Source organism: Coregonus clupeaformis, chromosome 35 (assembly GCF_020615455.1).
Source record: "Coregonus clupeaformis isolate EN_2021a chromosome 35, ASM2061545v1, whole genome shotgun sequence".
Lineage (NCBI taxonomy): Eukaryota > Metazoa > Chordata > Actinopteri > Salmoniformes > Salmonidae > Coregonus > Coregonus clupeaformis.
In genome coordinates this window covers 29797147-29814750 of record NC_059226.1, presented here as the reverse complement: position 1 = coordinate 29814750, position 17604 = coordinate 29797147, and the positions used below count along the sequence as shown (strand labels likewise).

The window sequence follows — 17604 nt, the reverse complement described above, 5'->3', positions numbered from 1 at the left end:
TACAATAATCAGTCTCTCCCTAGACACCACTACCCTTTAAGGTGACAGGGAGGTAGTTGAGGGATGGAGTAGGCATTCATTAATTAAACATACTTCGACCCAGGTGCCCTCTGCATCACCCCCTCCTCCCCCTGTCCCCCTCCTCCCCTCTGAATGAGCAACCTCCTCCAGTAAATGTCATCTCAGTACAATCAGGTCTGTTGTTTATGGAATGTCCTGGCACAGACTTGAGAGGGAAATACTTACTGAACCTATACTGTGGTTGCAGTACCTGAGGGCTTTCTGGCCCTTTGAAGTTGTTTGAAATGAAAAATGTATAAAAGCCTTTTTTATGTTCTGCGTGCCTAAATTCCATTGATCTGGATTTCATCATTCTCCTAAGGTGAGAGTTGTTGCAATCTCATGTTGCTTTTAAAAAGTGACATACCTTCCAACAAAAAATGCCACCATATTATAGGCCTACAGTACACACTGATGCCAACAGAGTAAGGGCAGGGGACACAAATAAAATCTTCCCCCTAAAATGAATGTTACAATTCGTACCCACACACTTCCAAGGATGGAAGTCTGGGAACTGGCAAAGTCTGTGAACTGACCACTGTAAATCACCAGGAATTTAGCTCAAATACACATTGTAAAGATTATTTCACTTTTGGGACTGTGTTCCCATGCATGCCCCCCACACACACAATTCCACCTTCCCACACAGACAGTATAAACCTGTTCTGAAGATACAACAGACATACAGTAAAGAGGAGGGCCTCTGTGTAGTCCCAGTCTAACTCACCATCCATGGGGGTGATGTAGTCTGGCAGGTGTGCAACTGCCGCCCCACCCCCTTGCATCAGCAGCTCTCCGTAGGGTTGGTGGCTGGCCATCAGGTGGTAGTACTCAGCAGGGCTGGCTCAGGAGGGGAGGCAACCCAAACAGACCCGCTCTTTCAAGTGTTCATGCGCCACTGCAGGGGAATGAGGAAGGAGGAGAATGAGTGAGGGACACAAGAGGGAGGGGAAACAGGGTGGAGAGGAAGGAGAGAAAGGGGACAGACATTTACAGGGAGAGGAAGGAGGAGAGGAAGGAGGAGAGAAAGGAGACACATTTGCAGGGAGAGGAAGGAGAAGAGAAGGAGAAGAGGAAGGAGGAGATGAAGGAGGAGAGGAAGGAGGAGATGAAGGAGAAGAGAGAGGAAGGAGGAGATGAAGAGGGGAAGAGGAAGGGGAGATGAAGAAGAAGAGGAAGGAGGGAGATGAAAGGGAAGAGGAAGGAGAAGATGAAGGAGAGGGGGAGGAAGGAGGAGATGAAGGGGAAGAGGAAGGAGTAGATGAAGGAGGAGAGGGAAGGAGGAGATGAAGGAGGAGAGGAAGGAGGAAATGAAGGAGGAAGAGGAAGGAGGAGATTAAGAAGAAGAGGAAGGAGGAGATGAAGGAGAAGAGGAAGGAGGAGATGAAGGAGAAGAGAGGAGTGGATAGAAGGAGAAGAGGAAGGAGTAGATGAAGGAGAAGAGGAAGGAGGAGAGGAAGGAGAGAAGAGGAAGGATGAGATGAAGGAGGAGATGAAGGAGAAGATGAAGGAGGAGAGGAAGAGATGAAGGGGGAAGAGGAAAGAGGGAGATGAAGGAGAAGAGGAAGGAGTGGATGAAGGAGAGGAGGAAGGAGTAGATGAAGGAGAAGAGGAAAGGAGGAGAGGAAGGAGAAGAGGAAGGAGGAGATGAAGGAGAAGAGGAAGGAGTGGGAAGGAAAGGAAGGAGAAGAGGGAAGGATGAGATGAAGGAGGAGATGAAGGAGAGATGAAGGAGGAGAGAGAAGGAGGAGATGAAGGAGGAAGAGGAAGGAGGAGATGAAGAAGAAGGGAAGGAGGAGATGAAAGGGAAGAGGAAGGAGGAGATAGAAAGGGAAGAGGAAGGGGAGGAGATGAAGGAGGAGAGGAAGGGAGGAGATGAAGGGGAAGAGGAAGGAGGGAGATGAAGAAGAAGAGGAAGGAGGAGATGAAGAAGAGGAAGGAGGGATGAAGGAGAGGAGAGAAGGAGATGAGGGAGAAGAGAAGGAGCAGAGGAAGGAGAGAGGGAATGAGTGAAGGGAGGAAGAGAGGAGGGAGAGAGATGAGTGAGGAGAAGACAGGAACATTGCAGGGAGAGGAAGGAAGGTTTAGGGAGAATGAGGGAGGGAATGAGATGAAGAGAGAGAGAGAATGAGTGAGGGGGAGAGAAAGGACGTTCCAGATTCCAGATTCCGCCCTGGTTGGTCTACTTGGTCTCACCAAGTGGCCAGAGCCATTTAAAAGGGTTAGGGTTAGGATTGGCATGATGGCACTGTCCTAGGAGACGATTATCTACATCCCAAATGGGGCATCCTATTCCCTATATAGTGCACTACTTTTGACCAGGACTAGAGAATATAGTGCCATTTGGGACACAGTCATTGATGGCAGAAAGGAATGGGAGGGAGTGGGAGGCCAGGCTGGCTGGGCAGTGAGGTTAGTGATGTGCAAGCGAGGCATGTCAGTAGTCCTGCAGATTAAGGAGACAGACAGACAGACAGACAGACAGAGATGAGAAAAAAAAAAAAAAAAAAAAAAAAAAAAAAAAAAAAAAGAGGAGAGAGAGAGAGAGAGAGAGAGAGAGAGAGAGAGAGAGAGAGAGAGAGAGAGAGAGAGAGAGAGAGAGAGAGAGAGAGAGAGAGAGAGAGGGGGGGGGGGGGGGGGGGGGGGGAGAGGAGGGAGAGAGAGGGAGAGGGAGAGGGAGAGGAGAGGGAGAGGGAGAGGGAGAAGAGGGGAGAGGGAGGGGGAGAGGGAGAGAGAGAGAGAGAGAGAGAGAAGAGAGAGAGAGAGAGCACTCCACATTCCTGGCATTTCCTCCAACTCAGAAGCAAAGTAGTGGTGGGGCTGAAGTTGCACTGTTTCTCTCTTTGAAAACACAAACACGCGCACACACACACACACACACACACCCCTGAAGGAGCACCCTGAATCCTACAGTAACAACGGTGTTAGGCTGTTAACATCTTCACCCAGTAAAGCCCTTTAAAAGTGTCAGGGGCAACTAAGAGTGGAATATGGAATTTGTTTTACATGGCCTATATCTGCTGGTGAATATCAGCACTCTGTCCCAGAGGCTTCAATGCCATCTGTTTCTCCAGGAATTTAGGAGGAAATGTCTGTTCTGTTTATGGTCTGGGTCAGGGGTGCAGGGGCTCCTCTTTTATCTCTCTCTCTCTCTCTCTCTCTCTCTCTCTCTCTCTCTCTCTCTCTCTCTCTCTCTCTCTTCCTCTCTTCTCTCTCTCTCTCTCTCTCTCTCTCTCTCGCTCTCCCGCTCTCTCTCTCTCTCTCTCTCGCTCTCCCGCTCTCCTCTCTCTCTCCCCTAATGTGTCACCTCTCCCACTGTAAGTGATCTTTCAGACACAATTAGGCAGTGCTGCACTAAAAGAGAACAGACATGTGCTTGTACTGACTTCATATAGCAGAACCAGACCTTTATTTTCTCCCCTTTCTCTCTCTCTCCTGGATCACATAACCACTTAAATGGAGAGGGAGTCACTTTGGATCAGCACAACCAGGAACATGTCTTTTGAAGCAGTCCGATAAGTCCAGAGCAGAGCTGAGCTGTCCCTACCACAACTGTTCTTTTTTCAATCAAATGAACAGAAAGTCCATAGAAAGAGAATGTGAATGAGGAATAGAACACAGCAGACTGGGCCCAAAAGGAATCCCCGAGGCCTGTCAATGCTAATGTCATTGCTAATGTGTTGTAGCACCGAAACGGCAATAAGAAAATAGCAGCAGAACCTCTGCCTGTTATACCTCTGTTATATGTGTTGGGCCAGCGACTAGGAAGACAATTTCCTGAAACCATTTCACATTTCTACTAGTAGTATTCCATATAAAATCAGTTTTAATAGAAAAATTGTAATTCAGAACAAAATCCAGACTGAAACACAGTTTGTCCTATTAAAAGTCCTAGAAGATATAACAGTTGTTTTTTGAAAAGGGTCACATGGGAACATCAAATGTCAAACTAAACGTCCACCTTCTCTCAATGAAATCAAGGCGTCTCTCCTCTCTCTCCAAACCATTTGCATTCCCTCAACCCAAAATAACCTCCTTAATTTTCTTCCTCTTTCATAGCTTTATCACTGCGAGATCTCCAACCCTGCACTGCTTATTTAACTTTAAAAGCAGGACCACATTACCTCTTGACAGAATGTTAAAAGGTGATTTATTTCCTATTCTGGCTCCTCGCCTCCACCCGTTATTGTAATTCAGCTCTGAAAAGAAGTTGTCATCACGTCGCTCTAGTAAATGGGGGAAATTTGGGGGGTGTTCCATTGGGACTGTTTTGTTTGATACATTTCCATGGCTTTCCAATAACCCCCTTGGTATATTGAACATGTGGCGAGAAGAGGAGGTCAGAGCTTCACAAAGAGCAATATTTAGCATGTAAGACTAATTCATGCAATGGTGTAGGACCTGCTCTATGTGTCTAACCTAATCTGTATACCTACTCAAACATGCTGTTTATAGCAATCACAACAGCAAATCTCTCCACACTGAAAACAATTGCATAATCCTCAGAAGTGTCAGACAGAGGCGGCAGGTAGCTTAGTGGTTAAGAGCGTGGTACCAGTAACCAAAGGTCGCTGGTTCTAATCCCGAGCCGACTCAAGTGAAAAATCTGTCGATCTTGAGCAAAGCACTTAACCTGATTCTCCTGATCGCTCTGGGTAAGTGCGACTGCTAAATGACCTATTTATTTATTTTATTTTAAGTTCTAATCCTTCAATTCTCCACCAAGCTTTCAGTAATAGATCAATGACACAATTCCATCTATTGGGATCCACATTGTAAGGTGATGCTCATCGCAGTGAATGACCTTGGATGTGGACAATCTAGACATGCAGTTGAACTCACAGTCTGCAGGGCTGAGTCCCGGCTGCAGAGATCATGGACAGGGTTGGGCTGCTGTGAATGGAGCGGAAGTAGTGCTCCATGTGGGGGTTAAAGTAGGGGTGAGTGGGGGCTGAAGGGCGACTCCCCGTCCCGGCTGCGTGGGGGACAGACGGATCAGAGAGATGTCTGACATGATCGGGCTGCCACCTAGTCCAGGACTGAGAAGGGAGAGAGGAGAGAGAGAGGGAGAGAGGGGAGAGAGAGAGAGAGGGAGAGAGAGAGAGAGAGAGAGAGAGAGAGAGAGAGAGAGAGAGAGAGAGAGAGAGAGAGAGAGAGAGAGAGGAGAGAGAGAGAAGGAAGAGGAGAGAGGGAGAGAGAGAGAGAGAGAAGAGAGAGAGAGAGAGCGTTATCATCTTAGTTCATGCACACACTGGTCCATGGCATTGTTAGTCTCTTGTGACAGACGGAAACTTTTGAACAGTTTCTTTCATCCAGACATCTCAAGTACCTGTGATTTCTCTAAGTTACAATGGAAAGAAAAACAGTTACAAATTAAAGTAAAACAACGGGACCCTTTGCTGCATCTCACCTGACTTAGGTCCTTACATGACATAGCCTAAGGCCTAACCATTTTTCCATCTGACACTACAGAGTGGTGCAGACCATGCTGTGTCTCGATGCAGTCAGAGCACTCGTTCACACACACACCTGAGACGTTTCTATAAACTCTGCAGGCAGGCCAGGTGTCATCAACCAGCCAGGTCTAAGCCTGAATAATGAATCTAAGGTGAATCTGATATGCTCTGTCTCCTTGCTCTGTGTGTATAGACTGGAATGAGAATGAGACAATGTCTAAAATTCATGGTCTGCATCCCAGATGGCACCTATCCCCTGGTGACTATGGGCCCAGGTCAAAAGTAGTGCACTATATAGTGAATAGGATGCCATTTGGGATGCAGGTCATTCCTTATCCTATCAGGGCTTTGATCTGGAAATAGGTTGCGGCAGAGGTTTCCTGTGAGTTGGGGTCATGGAGCAGACTGTGTGTGTGTGTGTGTGTGTGTGTGTGTGTGTGTGTTACACATCATATAGTACTGACACGCAACCATCAATATAATGATATTACATCCCTAAGGCATTACCTGATGTCACACTAATTTACCCTAAGTTACCTCATCCACAAACAAATACACTGTAACATAACCTCATACCTCGCAAGTTCCTTTGGGGTCATATCAAGGATTGTTCCTTTAACCCCAGACATGGATGATACTGAAGATAGTCACACTGTATCTGATATGAGTTCTATCCTGACCTGGAGAGGAGAAAGTGAGGAACTCATGGCATGTCAATGAGGGGTGTGTCTCCTGCCTGGTTGCTGCTAGCTGTCCAGACAGACCCTCTGACAGGCTGAAGACCAGAGGATACAGTAGCATGCACCAGGTAGTCTCTTCCCACAGCCACTGTATGTCTTGAACCTCTGGGGGTGGAGCCATGAGTCTGGAAAGCTAGACTATACACTATGCAGGAGACACCAGACTGATTTTCATCCAGCACACCAGAAACTAGTACACACTATCTCCATTCAAATATAGATATACCCAGACTGAAGGCGTTAATTTCACAAAACCTTATGCTTGGAGCTTCCCTAGTCACCCAATGAGAAGCGATTGTACTGTATAGTGTCTGAAGTTGGAATCTTCATCTATTTGCACACCTTCTTTGATGCTTTTTGAATACGGACCCAGGTTGACCTCAATCTCTCAGTTATCCCTAGTACTGTCTGTCTCTAGGGGCTGGTTGGTCTGTGCTTGAGCCAAAGTGAGTCCACTCCGTTTCCAGTAAATGCCCCAGACGACCAAGGCTTGTCCCAAAGCCAACTTTCTGCCATGAGCCAACTTTCTGCCATGGGCCCTAGCTAACAGATGACCATAAAGGGCTCTCAGTCTGGAGGCCTGAGAAGAAACAGGCATTCCATACAAAGAAAGCCTTTGGATTACTGGGCAACTTAAAACTTCAACATGATATTATGGACTGGAACCTGCTGCAAAATGCTCTTATCTGCCTATAGCTAATTTGTTGGCAATGCCAGTCAGTCGCTCTGGGCCTTTAGCCACAGACCTTTTCATCTCCCTGAGTCTACCTCTACCATGGGAAGCAGTCTACTAGGTCCAGTAGAGCCAAACAGATATGTACAATTGCGACTTGAAAAATAAACCAACGGTGTATTCTATTGCAGCAATACAGTGTGATTGCATCACGAATGAAGCAAGACCTATTGTTTGATTCGAAGGAGATACCGATCTGATTGATAGTTCGAATGCCTCAACGTTATAAACCCTCGCACCACTATTAACTATTAACTACTTCATCTGCATGAACAGACAAGACCTTGTCATAGAAAACCTTGGGGTTGCCAGGGTTACAGAAAGCTATTTGGCATAGGACCTGAGATGTTCGTTATATCATAACAATAGCAAGCACCTACATCAGGCACAGTCCCATCCCAAGATCATGACCTGAATAGATTTAACTAATGGCCTTTATACTGATTTCTTTAGCCAGCAGTCATCAGTTAACTCAAACAAAACTTCCTTGTCGATAAAGAACAGTAGGCCTTTACTTAAAATGATACGATGTAGAGAGAGCACCCCCTAAATAAGTAACGCAATATTCAAATGTTTAAGGCCCTCTCTTGGAATGGTTTCATCATTACTATGCGGAGGCCAGGGCTTCAGATGCGACCGGAGCTTCAAACATACAATGCCAGGCTGTGGAGCGTAATCTTCTGGGCCTGGCGCCGGTGGTGTGAGATCAGGGAAGCTGTGGGGTTCTCACCTCAGTCGCCCTGCTGAGGAGGAGGCTCCGTCAGTCCTGCCCTGGCTGTTAGCTTGCACAATGCAGGACCAGACCAACGAGTTGCCTAGCCTAGCCTAGCCTACACAGTCCCAACAGAGCGAGCTAAAGCTGGAGCAGTTGTATACTTGTTCTAATTAGTCCACTTAGTGTCCTGTCTGAAACACTTTGGGTAATTGAACCTGATTTCATTTACACCTCTCCTCCGCAGACACCTAATTCTACTGTACTGTAAGTATATGTTATCCCCCTGCTGTTCAGTTGACGTTGGTTTTATTTTGGCTGTCTGGATTTAAAGTGTGCTCAATATAAGATATCATTTGTATAATGAAGTGTGGATAATTGTGTGTGTGTGTGTGTGTGTGTGTTGCTTTGTGCTGTGTGGTGCATGTATGGCTGGTATGTGTGTGTGTGTGTGTGTGTGTGTGTGTGTGTGTGTGTGTGTGTGTGTGTGTGTGGTGCTGGTGTGTGTGCGTGTGTGTGTGTGTGTGTGTGTGTGTGTGTGTGTGTGTGTGTGTGTGTGTGTGTGTGTGTGTGTGTGTTCTGTCCCTCGTTGGGCGTTGCGGTGAGCGACACTAGAGATTAATTACAATGTGACGGTGTCTCCTCTGTAGCTACCTCTAGGGGCTGGAGCTGTGATTTAGATAAATCACATTGTCCATTGCAGGGCTGGAATGAACTACTGCTGTAGATTTACAGTGGGAAAAAAGTATTTAGTCAGTCACCATTGTGCAAGTTCTCCCACTTAAAAAAGATGAGGAGGCCTGTAATTTTCATCATAGGTACCGTCAACTATGACAGACAAAATGAGAATTTTTTTTCCAGAAAATCACATTGTAGGATTTTTAATGAGTTTATTTGCAAATTATGGTGGAAAATAGTATTTGGTCAATAACAAAAGTTTCTCAATACTTTGTTATATACGCTTTGTTAGCAATGACACAGGTCAAACGTTTTCTGTAAGTCTTCACAGGTTTTCCCACTGTTGCTGGTATTTTGGCCCATTCCTCCATGCGGATCTCCCTCTAGAGCAGTGATGTTTTGGGCTGTCGCTGGGCAACACGGACTTTCAACTCCCTCCAAAGATTTTCTATGGTGTTGAGATCTGGAGACTAGCTAGCCTCCAGGACCTTGAAATGCTTCTTACGAAGCCACTCCTTCGTTGACCCGGGCAGTGTGTTTGGGATCATTGTCATGCTGAAAAAGACCCAGCCACGTTTCATCTTCAATGCCCTTGCTGATGGAAGGATTTTTCACTCAAATCTCACGAGGTACATGGCCCCATTCATTCTTTCCTTTACATGGATCAGTCGTCCTGGACCCTTTGCAGAAAAAACAGCCCCAAAGCATGATGTTTCCACCCCCATGCTTCACAGTAGGTATGGTGATCTTTGGATGCAACTGAGCATTCTTTGTCCTCCAAACACGACGAGTTGAGACTTTTACCAAAAAGTTATATTTTGGTTTCATCTGACCATATGACATTCTCCCAATCCTCTTCTGGATCATCCAAATGCACTCTAGCAAACTTCAGACGGGCCTGGACATCTACTGGCTTAAGCAGGGGGACACGTCTTACACACTGCAGGATTTGAGTCCCTGGCGTAGTGTGTTACTGATGGTAGGCTTTGTTACTTTGGTCCCAGCTCTCTGCAGGTCATTCACTAGGTCCACCCGTGTGGTTCTGGGATTTTTGCTCACCGTTCTTGTGATCATTTTGACCCCACAGGGTGAGATCTTGCGTGGAGCCCCAGATCGAGGAGATTATCAGTGGTCTTGTATGTCTTCCATTTCCTAATAATTGCTCCCACAGTTGATTTCTTCAAACCAAGCTGCTTACCTATTGCAGATTCAGTCTTCCCAGCCTGGTACAAGTCTACAATTTTGTTTCTGGTGTCCTTTGACAGCTCTTTGGTCTTAGCCATAGTGGAGTTTGGAGTGTGACTGTTTGAGGTTGTGGACAGGTGTCTTTTATACTGATAACAAGTTCAAACAGGTGCCATTAATACAGGTAACGAGTGGAGGACAGAGGAGCCTCTTAAAGAAGAAGTTACAGGTCTGTGAGAGCCAGAAATCTTGCTTGTTTGTAGGTGACCAAATACTTATTTTCCACCATAATTTGCAAATAAATTCGTTAAAAATCCTACAATGTGATTTTCTGGATTTTTTTCCTCAATTTGTCTGTCATAGTTGACGTGTACCTATGATGAAAATGATGCAGTGCAAGACGTGTCCCCCTGCTTAAGCCAGTAGATGTCCAGGCCCGTCTGAAGTTTGCTAGAGTGCATTTGGATGATCCAGAAGAGGATTGGGAGAATGTCATATGGTCAGATGAAACCAAAATATAACTTTTTGGTAAAAGCTCAACTCGTCGTGTTTGGAGGACAAAGAATGCTCAGTTGCAATCCAAAGATCACCATACCTACTGTGAAGCATGGGGGTGGAAACATCATGCTTTGGGACTGTTTTCTGCAAAGGGACCAGGACGACTGATCCATGTAAAGGAAAGAATGAATGGGGCCATGTATCGTGAGATTTTGAGTGAAAACCTCCTTCCATCAGCAAGGGCATTGAAGATGAAACGTGGCTGGGTCTTTCGCATGACAATGATCCCAAACACACTGCCCGAGCAACGAAGGAGTGGCTTCGTCAGAAAGCATTTCCAAGGTCCTGGAGTGGCCTAGCCAGTCTCCAGATCTCAACACCATAGAAAATCTTTGGAGGGGAGTTGAAAGTCCGTGTTGCCCAGCGACGCCCCAAAACATCACTGCTCTAGAGGGAGATCTGCATGGAGGAATGGGCCAAAATACCAGCAACAGTGTGTGAAAACCTTGTGAAGACTTACAGAAAACGTTTGACCTGTGTCATTGCCAACAAAGCGTATATAACAAAGTATTGAGAAACTTTTGTTATTGACCAAATACTTATTTTCCACCATAATTTGCAAATAAATTCATTAAAAAATCCTACAATGTGATTTTCTGGAAAAAAAATTCTCATTTTGTCTGTCATAGTTGACTGTACCTATGATGAAAATTACAGGACTCTCTCATCTTTTTAAGTGGGAGAACTTGCACAATTGGTGGCTGACTAAATACTTTTTTTTCCCCACTGTATATGGGCCTGGACTGCAACATGATATGGATGGTTTGGGCTTAAACTTAACATACAATACTTTCAGCAGTTCCACATATGCAGAAAGAGGGGAAAAATTACTTACAACAAACAGTTCATTGAATTAGGAGGTTTAAACAACGGAATGGTAACATATCAATATTTCTGTGGACACAACCATCCTTTGTTGACTCTGGTCAGCTCAGCATTGCTACCTACTGGGAAAGCTGGCCAACCTGTAGCATTATTTGCCGATTATTAAAACATCCACTAATTGTTGTGTTTAAAACTACAGCTGAAAGGTACAACTGTAGAAACAGTACTGCCATGATGACATTATTAATAGTCTCGCTTGCCAGACCCATAGCGATCCACTTTGGGAAGAAACTACATGATTAGCCTCTTAAATATGTACCTTCAGGGCTGACAACACTTTACCAATCAACCAAACAAGTCATCTCTGCAAAGTTGTTCCTGACAGCTCTTAACAAACAGATGGGAGATGGGAATGTGACAGCGATTATAGAGTTTTTAGAACTGAAGTCACAGAGCAACAGAGCCAGAAGCTGCAATGTTAGGATATTAATGGGAGTGTTGCACTCACTGGCAGCCTCTGTCAGTGACTTGATCTGATCTTATAGCCCTGGGCTGTTTGGTAGACTAGACGCAATCCTCCTCCTCATAGATAATAATGGGCAGACTGAGGCACGGTATTGTTTTCTTCCCCTAGTTTGGGAGACTCAGGATGGGAGCGAAAACATCGAAAGAAACTGAATGTCTTGCCTCTGTTCAGGCCACAACTTGTGCACTTTGTTCTAATGATCCTATTGATAGAGGTAATAAATGATTCTCTCTGGGAATAACGCATGTTAAAATGATGTCATAATTCTCTCTGAATTGTCATTCATTGGAAAGTACCTAACTATGCTGTAGCTGTGGTTGTCTCTTACAACAGGTCTTCGAGTGAAAAACTCAACTCATAAAAGTTTTTTGGAGGTTTCTAGAACAGCGATGATTTGTCATAGTGTCATGAGAGCTCGGACAGCTTGTGTCAACGCGCACACTCCATGTGGGTGGTTTATATCATCGCTTCAGTCCAAGCTTCTGCATCGCTACACGCACGGCAAAGGAGGTTAGCTATCCCCATCCCCACTGTTCTCTGTCTGTAGCCGAACCACTGCTTTGAGCCCAGGACTGCTCCTGTCCTCTCATTCGACAGTGATGAAAAATCTCTCCCTCCATACAGTAGAAAAACCCCAGAAGAAGAGAGACTCTAAGCTACTCTTCCCCTTCCTACTTCCTCCCCACTGCCGCCGCTTCCTCCCCACTTTGCTGACAGCTGTGACAAAATAACCATCCCTCTCATTATGTTATATGCAAACAATGATAAAGGGGACTGTATGGAGATGTCATGTTAGACAATCAAGCAGGGGACCTCTGACATGCAGCCACCAGCGTATAATAAAGTGGGCCTGACTGCCGCGTCTCCTCGACAAATGACACCACACTTAATTTGCTGTGCAATGTTCCTGTAATTAGAGTGAATTTGGCACAGGCACGGGGAAAGACAGCTAGATCAAGGTCTTGATGAATTAGGGGTCCACTGTCAAGATCAAATCACATTAATCAAGGTGGCCGTGTGTAGAGACAGGTTTTTCTCCCCCTCTACTTCCCTAGTTCTGTGATAAATAGCCCTGCTGAAGCCAGGCAAACAATATGTATCACCATCAAATCTACTGAATTTAAATGGAAATGAAGCTGAACACTATTTCCAGAATTCTATTGACTTTTTTTGTGTTTTACTACTATCGTTTTTAAGATAAAGATAGTCTATACTATAGCAAAGTCAAAAACGTTCTGGTTCAATTTCAAATGTTAAATAACTGAGATGTTGCTACCAAACCAATCATGGTCACTACTAACCAAGCTAATTATCCAACGGACTGCACAGTAACCTGAAAGTTGAATTCCTGTACATGTAACCATCATAGAACCAATTACTATACTGTATTGGTGACCTCTGTACTGTGTGAGAGCGTAATTATGTTGTTTTCTTGGGCCCAAACAGATTAGGTCCACTATAACAGTAATGAACATAAAGGACTGTTCTAGGTAGAGGGGGAAAGGTTGTGTTTGTATGTGTGTGTGTGTGCGTCATGTCATTTGTGATGGATCCAGCACTGTATAGCTAACTAATGGAAAGAGGATGTGTATTGGCTGGCCACAGGCCTATAGGTTGATACCTGGCAAAAAAGTAAAGCTGTCCCCCATAATCATCAACTGTTATAGGAAATGAGAGATGTGAGGAAAAATGTTAACATTCTTTATTAACTGACATTGGATAGTAAATTGTACTTTTTAAAGATAATAATATTTCATCTGTGATATCAAATCTGGCCAACACTTTTACTCTCATCCTTTAAAGGGAAGGTTGCCCTTTAAATGCTATGCAGTGTTGGCTAAAACAAGGCTATCTAATAGCTAATGGCTATCTATTCGTGTAAACAGCTTGTGTATACAGTAGAAACCAGCCTGAAGAAGACTTACCCATGCATGGCATGTAGGGTGTGTGGTTCATAGTGGTATCTTCCCTCATGGTGACGCATGTCAATCGGGATGGGCGTGTGGAACGTCGGAAATATGTGGTGAGGGGCTGCAGAACAGAACAGAGAAGAAGAGGGAGAGACAGAGAAGAAGAGTTCAGACTTTTAAAAAAGAGCTGGGCTTTTCAAAGGCTACATTTCAAAGGCGAAAGGGAGCTACAATAAAGCAACATGAATTTCCGAGCAAGCTGAGCAGTTTCGCCTAAAATATTGGCACTATCACACAAGAGAAGTGGAATAAATAAATAATCAAAGTCATCCTAAGAAATCCTACATCTTGAACATAAAAGATCTCCAACTGGGCTTTTGACAAAGACCTGCAGCGCGTAAGTCTTTGAACTAAGGGGGATGATGGACCGCATCAAGGAGAACTGGAGCCTCGACGCAAACCGGGCCTGACAGCATGGGGAAAAGACTTCTTCTTGTAGCTGCCTGCACCAACACTACCCATCCAAACAGGAACAGCACGGCCCTCCTCAGACGTCGGAGCAGGCGGTAGACAGTAGACACTGTAGACAGCACTGACAGGGTAGTGTAGTGTACCCAGCTACTCAGTCACACTCTAGTGTAATGCACGTTTGTAAACAAACCAAATCAAATTCCCCTGTATTATTTAGGAGTGGGAGAAATAATTATTCTGGCTTAAACAGGATTACAGGCTCAGGCTCAGAGTCAGATGATAGTTTAATTTACTTAAGATGTTAGTTAATGTACAAAAGATTTCTTAGTAAATGCTTAGTAATTGGAGCCCTTTTCTCAGCAAGGCTGTTGGGAGAGACCTGATGCACTAACTTTTGTATAAGACACACAGATCATTTTAAGGTACTTTTCAATGTCATGTTACTGTATTAGAGTTAGCATGAAACGGGAATGCTTGAAAAACAGCTTTACAGTCTCTTAACCAAAACCAAAACCAGACCCAGGGACATGGACTTTGTATTATTTATGTCCGGAAACACAAGAGAGCACAGCATGGAAAATGGAAAAAAGAATGAAAATAAATTGAGCTTTTATGAGGATCAGGTCATTTTTGTAAAACATTGATGTTAGGCATTTCAAGACAAATTTGAGGGCCCCCAAGCAGACAGTCAAGGAGAAGGCCAGTCCCCAACCGGGAACTCCCCCCTGCTAAGGCACCGGTCGGTCCAGGATCCAAACCAACAGGAGGCATCCCACCGCAGGCCGCACCCCACAGCAGCTGGTCCCAATTTATGTTTTACAAGAAACTCCCTGGCTGAGATTGCTTCTCCATCCAGAACCTGTTGAAGTGAACGGTAAGCTGTGTCAACTGTAACAGCATTGCTGTGTTTCACGCAGCGATTTCTAATGCAAACATGGATGACTCTGGCCTGAGGGTAATCAAATGGAATTCAATGAGGAGTCCCCCTCTGTCTCTCTCCTGACCACACCTCTTTAATGGAGAGAGTGCTGGGCAGGCAGGTCATTCCTGAGGAGCTGAAAAAGCTATTTGGTATAGAGAGGGCAGAGTTTGTATAAGCTAAGGACAGAGGTCAGAGCACAATGTGGGTGGAGAGGAGCCAGGCAAATCATCTTACACTAACATTCACAGAGAGAGACCTCTGGTAATCTGAGCTGAAATAGGAGCTGTTCTGTCCACCCCACCAACCACCACAGAGTGGTTTCTGTAGTGACCACAATCGTTGGCCTGTTTGAAGGGCTTAGTTGAAGTGGAGCTTCCCATTTTGGACAGACTTGGAGCTCTTTTTTAAACATCCCTGTATGAAAGCCAGCATGAGGGGACCTGCTTTACATCACAACCAGCAGTGAAGTACCTCGGACAAACAAACAGTGAGACGTCAAACCGCTAGGCAGCACTAGTAAGGTCATGGGATATGTGTCATAAAGACTGTTTCCTTGTTTGCAAATACAGAAGTTACAGAGTTGCACATTTCACCTGACAGGTTATGGATACTGGGCAGCGTCCCATCGAGCCAGAAGGGACTGTTTATAAAGTGCTGAAAGGACAGGGCTGTTGGAAGACTGTTTCTATTTTAAGCGTTGTTAGAGGGATCAGACTAGGAAGCAGGAGAGGAGCATCAAGAGGCGTGAGGAGGCAGGAAGCGCTGGCTATTTCTGGTTTGCAACCATCCATCACCGACAAGGCTGTATACAATGAGGAGCAGAAGAGGAGAAGAAGGGTGCATCATTCACAAACAGTCCCAGCTTCGTTTTTCTGTTCCCCCCTCCTGTTTTTCTGTTCCCCCCTCCTTTTAGTAACATCCCACACCATGGAAAGAGAATACTCAGATTGCCAGACTGAGATCCAACCTTATCAAGACGCCACTTCACACAACACCATTAATCAGCTGATATGGTCACAGCTAATATACACTCTGCCACTCGTTTTCAGGTGTTATTTTTAGAACTCAAAAAAGGTTTTTCCCCCTTTTGTTTGAGATAAACTAGGACCTTGTTTTAATTTACAGATCTACTGGGCCTTTGGAGTCATTCTCAATTCAGCTGGTACCTACACCCTTCACTGAGGTATAATCCCAGCCGCCCCGTGTAAAGTGTTCCAGTGGGGTAATGGGAACACGCTGACAGCTGCTGCAGCGCCATATTTAATTAATTGTATTTTAATTATGTCCCTCATTCACCAGGTACACAATCTTCCTTGGCTTTCCTCGACAGCCTCCTTTTTATCACTGGGCTCAGTCGTAAAGATAATAAACTTCTGGTTTAAGGTAATTACTTAATCAGGACAAACCTGTGTGTTAAGCAGTGCTATTAAGCGGTGTGGTGATAAATCAGACCTGTAGTGGTGGTGTGATGCTACTGGGTGATTACATCCACGGTGTAATCAGTCTTTGGGAGACCCTTGCAGTCGTTAAGTGCCTAAATTACACAAACAGCATGCTAACAACACAGCGCTCGTCGCAGGCCGTAGAGGAGGACAGAGGAGGCCCATCAGGATGTTTGTTAATGCCAGCCAGGTAGCCACCAGCCAATCGTACCGCAGCACCCCGCAGCAACAGCACAATGCAGCATGCTCGCCTTCAGAACAGTGATGCATGGAGGTTATTAGTAGGTGGCTCAGGACCCAGCTGACAAATGCTGATAACTTCCCCCTCCTCTCCCTGTCCCGTAGCTCATGGTTGGGTACCGTAAATATTACACTGAAGTTAACAATTAAAATTGACCAATAACAGGAAGGACATGGTGGAGCTTTTGGTTTAATTCATTATAATCACATTATGTATTTTCAAAGCTTTTAAATTGAGAGGCTACTGAGAGCTATTCCGAAAGCCAATCTGAAAATCTAAAGCTGCATGTCCCCGTCATCTCCCAGAGTGCCGTGCAGCATGAGGCCCTGTGTGTAGCAGCAGTTGGCACAGGGTTGTGTAGTTAGGACCCCAGGCAGATTATTTCCTGTCTGAGTGAGGCTAATTTCCCCCGTCATTCTGCTAGTAAAACAGAAAAGCTTTTAATTTCACTGCTGAGGTCTCTCCTCTCAGGATATCCATTAATGCCAGTGAGCCCATTAAGCCATCCAGATCTAGGATCAGTTTGGACATGAAAAAAGAGGGATTTATTTTTACCTGTATAATAGCAATAGGACTGTCAACACCTGATGTAAGTATATTCTCACTTAAAGACAGACACAGAAAGGATTCTACTCCATATAATTGTGGGAATGTCCCTGAGTGGATCTCCGCTTGAAATAGCATGAAGAGTCGGAACGTTTAAAAAAAATTGTTTTCCACCATCAAATTAGTTTTGTCCTCCAGTCGAGTCCAGTTCAGGCAATGCAATGTACAGTACGGTCCCATTAGAACCCGATGTTTCTGCATGTGTGTGTGTGTGTGGAGGGGTGTGTGTGTGACTATGAGAAAGTGAGAGGGCCTGCTGCGGTGCTCCACCAGATGTAAAAACAAATGTTATCACCCAAAGACTAATAGATGTGAGGGCCTAAGCACCGGGACATTCCAACACTGCTTCCCCCATGGGGGGATTGGGCCCAGTCAGTGAATCAGGTGAACGCATGCAGCCTCCTGAACTCTCCAGAGCGCTCGCCTTTTGTTCTCCCCGCTGCGTGTGAACAATGGAGCTGTCTGGGTGATAGAATAAACCCTGCTCAGGGTTGGTCAATCCCCCCACTGGTCCACTGTGCTGACTGGCTCAGGACGCC

The 17604-nt window shown here is 45.2% G+C and overlaps 1 pseudogene; it reads right to left on the bottom strand.

Annotated features, from left to right (window-relative positions):
- The window catches only part of LOC123482568, a 37505-nt pseudogene extending 24005 nt beyond the window's left edge, over positions 1-13500 (bottom strand).
- Between the last annotated feature and the right edge of the window lie 4104 nt (positions 13501-17604).